This window comes from Mya arenaria, chromosome 5, assembly GCF_026914265.1.
Source record: "Mya arenaria isolate MELC-2E11 chromosome 5, ASM2691426v1".
Taxonomy (NCBI): domain Eukaryota; kingdom Metazoa; phylum Mollusca; class Bivalvia; order Myida; family Myidae; genus Mya; species Mya arenaria.
This window is the reverse complement of record NC_069126.1, coordinates 48563268-48572856: the sequence shown is the minus strand read 5'-3', so window position 1 is coordinate 48572856 and position 9589 is coordinate 48563268. Positions and strand designations below refer to the sequence as shown.

At 33.5% G+C, this 9589-nt stretch overlaps 1 long non-coding RNA gene across 1 annotated transcript; it reads right to left on the bottom strand.

Annotated features, from left to right (window-relative positions):
• Positions 1-2060: 2060 nt before the first annotated feature.
• LOC128233425 (uncharacterized) lies at positions 2061-7141 on the bottom strand. The gene is made up of 3 exons (XR_008260682.1): positions 6971-7141; positions 6304-6369; positions 2061-3703 (listed from the first exon to the last, which is right to left on the bottom strand). It is a non-coding gene; the product is annotated as an uncharacterized LOC128233425 (long non-coding RNA).
• Positions 7142-9589: the final 2448 nt, after the last annotated feature.

Genomic DNA, 9589 nt, shown 5'->3' with positions numbered 1-9589 from the left:
AATAGTTTAAAAATGGCGATGCTTTGCTTTGTTGACAGATCGATCTGAATTTGTGTTTCATGAAACACAAAAGTGTAATAAAAGAAATGTATTGGCTTAAAATAAATAATGTGTAACTTTGTGGTTTATTTAACATTGCAGTGTTAAATATTGTGGAGTTACAATTAAAGAATATATTTTACTTTGGTGTGAATTAGTCGACTTGTGGCGTTTAGGGAACAAAATGAATATCCAAATATTAAAAAAGTTCCCTATACGCGATAATTTCGGTTGGGCTTGTTATGGTTCTAATTACACTCTATAAAGAATAATTCGAAGAGCCAATGTGATTTGATCCATCAAAGGTTTTATCTTCTAGAATGTACTAATCCTTCTCCAAAGCTGGCAATTAGTGCGTAACCTGCTGTACGCTCCATACTTCCACATATTAGTTACTTCTTTTATATCTGGTACTGAGGAATCATTTAAATAAATATAATTTCTTTCAATAATTGAAATAAGCAAAACACACCACGATATAGCAGAAGCTATGAGAAGCTGGAATGCTTGGTGTGGGTTGTCTTACCATGGTTGCCAATGAACTGTTTCAATCAAAGTACTGTTTTTTATACATTTTGTGTAGCTATTGCTGCTATTTCTTCAATATTGTAATTAATGCTCAACAAAACCAAAGTGCTTAATATATCTAAACGTTGTGTTCATGTAAAACACAAAAGCACACATGTATGTATAACACAATATTATTTCTTATATCTTTGTTGTTTTATTGTCTAGATTTTGTCTAATATAACTGTTACGGTTATAAAGTTCTCTTTAAGAACTATTATTGATTATTTATATGATAGAAGTATACTTTTGAAAACCCATCATAGTTTGTTAATAAAGGGAAAATTTTAAACATGTAGTTAAATTTTCAATCTGAAATAAACAATAATTATTTACTTAATATGTGTTATTATGTGTTATTATTTAAAAAAATATACACTTAATTTGTTTATTGGTCTTTATATTATTGACAATAATATATATTTTTATGGAAGCCGATAATACTTAATTGCTTTAAAAATAGAAAAGAAATAAAAGTATTAAGGGATAATCTTATGTAATAAGCGAAAACTTATCAGTGTGTATCATGTTATTTCACATTGGCCTTACTTTCCTTTCTTCTTTTTGTTGTTGCATGCAACGTATGTTTTTTTTGTTTACATAACAACTGTATATCAGTCAAAATATTTGAATGCAGTTATAAAAATAGTTATTTACAAATTATGTTTTAATCATGTATTATCTTTGGTGTTCTTACAACTGTCGGGTCTAAATAAAACTGAAAACGCCTTGACATATTTATTTTATTTAAACATAGAACGTTGATAATGTTTGTATTCAAGAAACGCACCTGTTCATGCGGAATGAATACATCCGAAATGGAATGGTGAATAGTAAAAAAATGAAGACTGTAATCAATTGCTGTCATGCAAGCTCAGTTTTCGTTATGTGCAAGATGCATTCCATATATACAATGATTTCGCTTGTGTTTATGTGAAACTGAATTATTGACATTTGTGCATGCACTTATACGTGTTTTCATTGTTCGATAGGAATTGCCGGAAATCTTTTAGATCACTCTACGTTTTTTTCCTAGTATTTCGTTTACATCTTATATAGAAATTGATCTAAATTCACATTTTAAATAATCTTTCACAAGTAAACATATTCTGATATTGTTGATGGTTCCTCTGTTATATTTCTATCAACATCATTTTATTGATTTTTTAGTTATTCTGTTGTTTCTGTTGCTGTTGATTTCGTTACATTGTTCAAATACACTACTTATAAAATCATATGCATAAACACTGTATCAAAACATGACATTAAAGTCATTTTCACCCATTTCTGTGTAAATAAGTGTTTCATTCTCAAACTATCATGTTAGCATTTTTTTTCTGTTGCCAAAATTGTTGCAGACGCAACTTAAATGTACATGTTTATTTGCAAGGGAGGTAACAAAATTCTAAGATCCAAGGGATGTAACTTTTATTAAATAAAGGTAGTCCCGAAAGTGAATATTTCCACTCCAATTATTTCACTGAAAACTCCATATTCCATCAAAAGCATAAAAGAAATATATAAGAATTACGACGAAAACAAATCAACCGTTGTTGTAACACTTTTGTATGTGTTATTCGACTGCTTTAAAATGAAGTTAATCAATAAATAACCAACCACTGTATTATATTTTCTTTTGAATATTAATAATTCATTTTTAAGCATTTGGTTTCAAAGAATCCGACATGTTAATGAATATCACGGACTCAAGAGTGTATTGCGTACGTAATACAAAGCACGTTTCGAATAACACTGGACTGTTTTATCAAGACTTTGTAATAATTATGGTAGATTATGGTATAATGTCAGTGTTCACTGCTGTATTTTAAAATTCATAGTATTAAATATCTCATGACGTAAAAGCATGAACAATGATGCAAAGGTAATTTATATACTGGCTTACATGGAAACTACACAATAGCTACTGTTAGTATAGGTAATTGTTAATTTGGAGGTCTTTGTGTAAAAAAAACGTTCAAGCCTTGCGCAACTTACTGACAATGCAAGCCCGTTAAACGGACGTGTTTTTGGTTTTTGTCCCTTCCATTGTTTCCGTTGAAGCAATATGACTATCTGTAGTTATACTTTGTCGTTAAAACCTGTCTAGTTTTTGACATATTATTATCTTCTTTGTTGTTCTAACCGGAATTAAGTGGTCATTTGCATAGTTGACGTTATTTTCGTCATGAAAAGATGTTGAACATTAATTAAAAATTAGATTAAGTCTACTTGCATAGCCAAATATGAATTATAAAGATTAATAACACCATTTGCATTGTTATAGAAATATATCTTTAATGTTCACAGCCAGTAAATAGGCTACTCAACCATTAAGTGTCTGTATTAAGCGGAACTCGATAGTGTTTGTTCAAAATCGATGTCGCTATTGTTACTTTCTACTTCATTTTAGCAAGGGAGATCACCATCTTACCCAATGGCAGCGTCATAAAACGTTTTGCAATAATGTGTCACCATCAGTGTATTGGGTTCGCACTCATATGCAAGTCCCGGGGATCCCGTCTCGTGGATCTCGTGCATTCCATTCACGAAACCCTTTTTAATTTCGTTTGTAATTTTCCTTTTTGTGAACAATGTTATAAAATTGAGCTATATCTTTTTAAGAACTTCAATATAAAATGTTATTAAAGGTAAAAACACACACTATTACATATGCTTTAACATGGACAATATGCTGATTTAACGTACTTATTGCGCATCATTTTGCAACAAATGTGCACTAATTATATATGAGTTGTGTTATAATGTTCCACCGTGAAATAATTAAGGGCAATACAATATAATTTAAATTCAGCATAGAAGTTATATTCTTCTTCAAGTTATATATATATTTTTATTTCAACAGCATTATGTATCAGTCATGTTTTACCATGCCCCCCCCCCCCAGGTCCGGAGGTATACCGGGGATAGCAGGGGAAATGGGCTGTGTTTTTACATTCCGGGTGGCCACGCAGTGCTGAGTGAATGCGGTGGTTTTGTTTTCGCGCCGAAAATCTCTGCAATCAGAATCATCTCGGCATTGTGGTATGCAACTAACATCGCCTGGGACTGGATTTGGACATTCCTCATATTTTTGCACCTACAATTCGTTATAATATTATCATATTAGTTATCATTATAATGTAATTCGATGTAATTCTCCGAAGGATAGAGGTATGTTTTGTTGGAACGCACAAAGCACAGTTTTCATAAATTTGTGAAAAAAATATCACGAATTGCACAAATCTATTTGTGACAAATGTGTATTGTCAAATAGGGACTTTGCATGGGACCAAATGTGTATGGTCAAATAGGGACTTTGCATGGGACCAAATGTGTATTGTCAAATAGGGACTTTGCATGGGACCAATTGTGTATATGTGAGTGAGTGAGTGTGAGCGAGCGAGCTTGTGAGTGAGTGAGTGAGTGAGTGAGTGAGTGAGTGAGTGAGTTTGGGTGGATTTTAATCTATTTTAAGCACGTCTATTTATCGAGGAAAGTCATGTTATTTCGATTGCCATGATTTCGATGTCGGTCCAAAAACACCTTTGCCTTAACTCTTAAACCGTTCGAGATATCGACATTAAACTTTGTACACATCTTCCCACATTACGCACATACGCTTATACTTGCTAAGTAATACCCCTTAATAGACTTAAAAGTTATGCACAATATGTAATTATTGTCGAGTTATTCCCGTTTCGACCTCAAACCGTTGGCATCGGCTTGATATTGTTATTTCCCTGGAAACAGGCATGTCGGAATTTGGCGTATCCTCGTTAATAGTGGATTCACTAGAGGTTTCAGGGCAAATGACACCAGTACGGAAGTGCAATCTCATTGTTACATGGCCTATTTATTTTGATTAACACATGACAGTGCATCAACGCATGGTTATACCACCAAGGATCATTGGCTACCTTCCATATTTATAACCTTCCATATTTATAACCTTCCATATGTATAACCTTCCATATGTATAACCTTCCATATGTATAACCTCCATATGTATAACCTTCCATATGTATAACCTTCCATATGTATAACCTCCATATGTATAACCTTCCATATGTATAACCTTCCATATGTATAACCTTCCATATGTATAACCTCCATATGTATAACCTTCCATATGTATAACCTCCATATGTAAAACCTTCCATATGTATAACCTCCATATGTATAACCTTCCATATGTATAACCTCCATATGTATAACCTCCATATGTATAACCTTCCATATGTATAACCTCCATATGTATAACCTTCCATATGTATAACCTTCCATATGTATAACCTCCATATGTATAACCTCCATATGTATAACCTTCCATATGTATAACCTTCCATATGTATAACCTTCCATATGTATAACCTTCCATATGTATAACCTCCATATGTATAACCTTCCATATGTATAACCTCCATATGTATAACCTTCCATATGTATAACCTCCATATGTATAACCTTCCATATGTATAACCTCCATATGTATAACCTTCCATATGTATAACCTCCATATGTATAACCTTCCATATGTATAACCTTCCATATGTATAACCTTCCATATGTATAACCTCCATATGTATAACCTCCATATGTATAACCTTCATATGTATAACCTTCCATATGTATAACCTTCCATATGTATAACCTTCCATATGTATAACCTTCCATATGTATAACCTCCATATGTATAACCTTCCATATGTATAACCTCCATATGTATAACCTTCCATATGTATAACCTTCCATATGTATAACCTTCCATATGTATAACCTTCCATATGTATAACCTCCATATGTATAACCTTCCATATGTATAACCTCCATATGTATAACCTTCCATATGTATAACCTCCATATGTATAACCTCCATATGTATAACCTTCCATATGTATAACCTTCCATATGTATAACCTCCATATGTATAACCTCCATATGTATAACCTTCCATATGTATAACCTCCATATGTATAACCTCCATATGTATAACCTCCATATGTATAACCTTCATATGTATAACCTCCATATGTATAACCTCCATATGTATAACCTTCATATGTATAACCTCCATATGTATAACCTCCATATGTATAACCTCCATATGTATAACCTTCCATATGTATAACCTCCATATGTATAACCCTCCATATGTATAACCTCCATATGTATAACCTCCATATGTATAACCTTCCATATGTATAACCTCCATATGTATAACCTTCCATATGTATAACCTTCATATGTATAACCTTCCATATGTATAACCTCCATATGTATAACCTTCCATATGTATAACCTCCATATGTATAACCTCCATATGTATAACCTTCCATATGTATAACCTCCATATGTATAACCTTCCATATGTATAACCTTCCATATTTATAGGTAATGAAGCTGAATGGTTTGTGATTTAAAACATAGGCTGAACATGCTGGATCTGCTTGATCTGTTTTTTATTGTTAACATTTTCACCACATTTTTTTTTGTCCTCGTACACCGGATATGGTCATTTTACCGAATACACAGTGGTTACGTTAAACAACTTTCGTCTTTTAGGAAAAACATTACTTTTTTCTCACGTTGTTAAATATTTAGTGCACAAATGGAGCTTTCTGTTATATTGCATGAATATTGGTCGATTGACTAAAGAATATACATTGTGTATTGGAAATTTATTTAGCGGTGTCTAACCTTCACTGGAGTATCGATACTTCCAATCCCCAAAGCACATCGTACATTTGCCAGGAGAGCAACGACCTGTTTATAAATGGAATAAAATCTGGCTGAACAAAGAGAATATTGTACTGATATCTTGCGCTGTTCCGCGATATTGTTGTATTTCTTTGGTTAACAGTGTGTATACCACGTGATAAATCACGTCATATATGCTACGTAGCAAGGCACAATTTTGCAAACAAAGATAACTTTTCTCTTACTTCACCATTTTAAATGAAACAAAGGGCAGTCTATGCCGCATGAAGAGTCCCGCCTTCAGTTTATTTCCGGAGTTTGATAAGGTAATAGGTTTCATCAAACACTTCGACAAACCTTTTTCCAAAATAATGTTTTGACAGTGCTTCGTCAGACGGCCGTTTTGTGAAAAGGTTTGTCGAAGTGTTTTAAGAAACTAAACTCTCAATCAAATTCTGGTAAAAGACCAAAGGCGGGGCTCCGTAAGCGGCGTAGACTGCGCTATGTTTCATTTAAAATGGTGAAGAAAGAGTGAAGTTATATATTTGTTTAGTCTTCATTCGAAAAAAATCATCCCCAATGTTGCAGTTTCGAAAACAAAATAAATAAACAATATCTGTATAATTCTCAATAAGTATAATAAAATAACATATATTTTCAAACTTACAAGAAAGATCGAAGACATTTTAAAGAGGAGTCGAAATATCCGAATGCAACACTTTCCTCCCGACACTCTCTATATGACATACGTTCCTACCGTCAAACGATATAAACCGATATAATAATTATGCATTATTATATCGTATTCATCAAAAGCATCCAACGCAAGCCCAGAAACCTGTCGTATCACGATGCGCGTGCATACGCAACGTTGAATTCCGGATGCTTACACTGACCATTTAAACATCTGGCGCAATTTTGTGTGTAGGAATATTTATGATAATGAGAAGTTGTTATGCAATATGACATTGATACATTTAATAGCGATTTTTACTTCAATGCGCCACCATATGCTGATCGCTATACATTAAAATGCAATTATATAGAAAAAAATATGACATTGGTATGATATATGAATGATGAGCGTTAATATGAAAAAAGTACTGACTTAAACGGCAGTTGTTGTAAAGTACAATGCAAAATTGCTACGTGGGCGTCGCTAGGTTGCAGAAAAAATGCGGCTCGAACATTTCAAGATATTTTATTAGGTGAAATAAAATCACAACTGCTTCAAATGTTTTGGTAGTATGTCTCAAATTAACTAAGCTGTCCGTTTCAAAATTTCCAAGTCAAATACTATCTAAGTTAAGTCTTTCTAAACAAGATAAATGCTAAAATGTTACTATTTCGATCAAAATAAAATTAAAGGTTTATAAAAGAAAATCAGAGAAAATCTTAAAAATGCGGCTTGTCTTAATAAAAAGCTAAACAAAGAAATATCCCATCTATTTTCAGGTATTTGGCCATAAAATGCCGAAATTAGGCCGGGCCGCTTTCTTGTCGGAGACAAAATAGACCGGCCCGTTTTCGGTCAGAAACGGCTAGGTTTCGACCCACTTTCGAACTGAAACTTGTCCGGCGGCCAAGAAACTGCCAACTAGGCTGTAGCAGAAAAGGTGACAGCCATACTGGGTTTATATAAAACAATGTTTAATGGACAAATTCAAAACTTTCAAACGAAGATTTAACATATAAGAATCAACAATTTTCAATCAGGAATTTGCAACTTCAGGGAATCAATTAAATTATGCAACATAGTAACGTTCAATCAAGTAAGAAGGAAGCTGTGAAACATCCTTTGCAAATTTGGAACTGAACAATAATTCGTACTCAAAATTACGATAACACAAGGGCTATTCACGAAGTCACGTGTAGCAATTATGCAGACCATAAAGTCATTTTTAAGGAGCCCCTTCAGGTTGTGAAATATAAACCACATGTTTCATTAAACTTGCTTGGAGAGGCAAAGGGAACAGTGACAAAAATATTCTTCGCAGGTGTCCGTTTAAATAAAAAGCTTTTTATTTAGGAAGCAAACAGAAGAAACCTTTGGAATCCAATGAAGAGAAAATGCTAGTAATAGAATACAAACAGGCACGTAGAAGATGAATATACGTATCGAAGATTTGATTGAAGTGGTTGATATGCGTTGTCAATTTTGAGCAGAAATAAATGGATCACTCGCACGCTTCCGATAAGAGTCTTGTGACATTACGGCACACGATGCGTATAGAAAACTAAAATCAACAGAGGAGTTGCAAGACGTATCCTAAACACAGACATATATATTCCTGGTGCGTATTTTAAACAGAGAACTGCAAAATGGTTTGCTTTGAGGACGGTAGTTAAGGTCACGGGGAGCATTGTACACAGAGCAATAGGGTAAGAAACATTAGCTGCTCAAAAAGAACATTTCAGATCAGTCTTTTGTGATGCTGCACGTATAGAACCCAATGAACAACAGAAACATTCCATGAAACATTGGTGAATGAACGGACTGAACGCAGCAGCAACCGTAATTGGAAAAGTGATGCCTGTCTACTTCACAGAACATATATTTTATGATCAAGGGGAACATACTATTCGAAACAATAACGGTGAGCTCATTATGGTTGAAACCCCAGATGGAAGCCTTAAAAGCGAAAGTAGTATAGTGTCAGTTAAAATAAAATACCAATTTTCTGCGTACACTAGAATGACTATGATGCACTATGATGTTAAACCAAGATATGTTATTTGACAATGTCGATTGGAGGCTTATGTTCAACATCCTAATGAACAGTTGTATATTATCTAGAGTAAAGATACCACACCGTGTTTAAAATTACATCCGACGCAGAGTTGATACATTCAATTATTAATGAGGGGTAGGCTACATCTTTCGGGCATTATCCACCAATTCCAACAAAGATGTCAGAATCCGCTAACCGCCACGGTGTTTAGACGAATGTTCATGATTTATTGGTTAAAAGGTATCAGACTGATAATGTTCTTTTATATAACGTAATGTAAGACGTTCTATTACGTCAAGAGTTCCTTCATAGTTATAAAGAGTTATAATTTAATCAGGAAATATATGAAGAGCTATAATAGGAAACAGGTGTATATGATAGTTAATTTAGCATAACACATACGCAAGACATTCGTATAGGGTATCAGATTGCCTTTTGTTTTAATTAGTAATATGTGTTGCAGCTCATGTCATAGTTACACTTATATTAACGCTCGTTAATACTGATTCTGCAGCGAACAAAAACTGCATATAACTTGCACGGCAAACATAAAA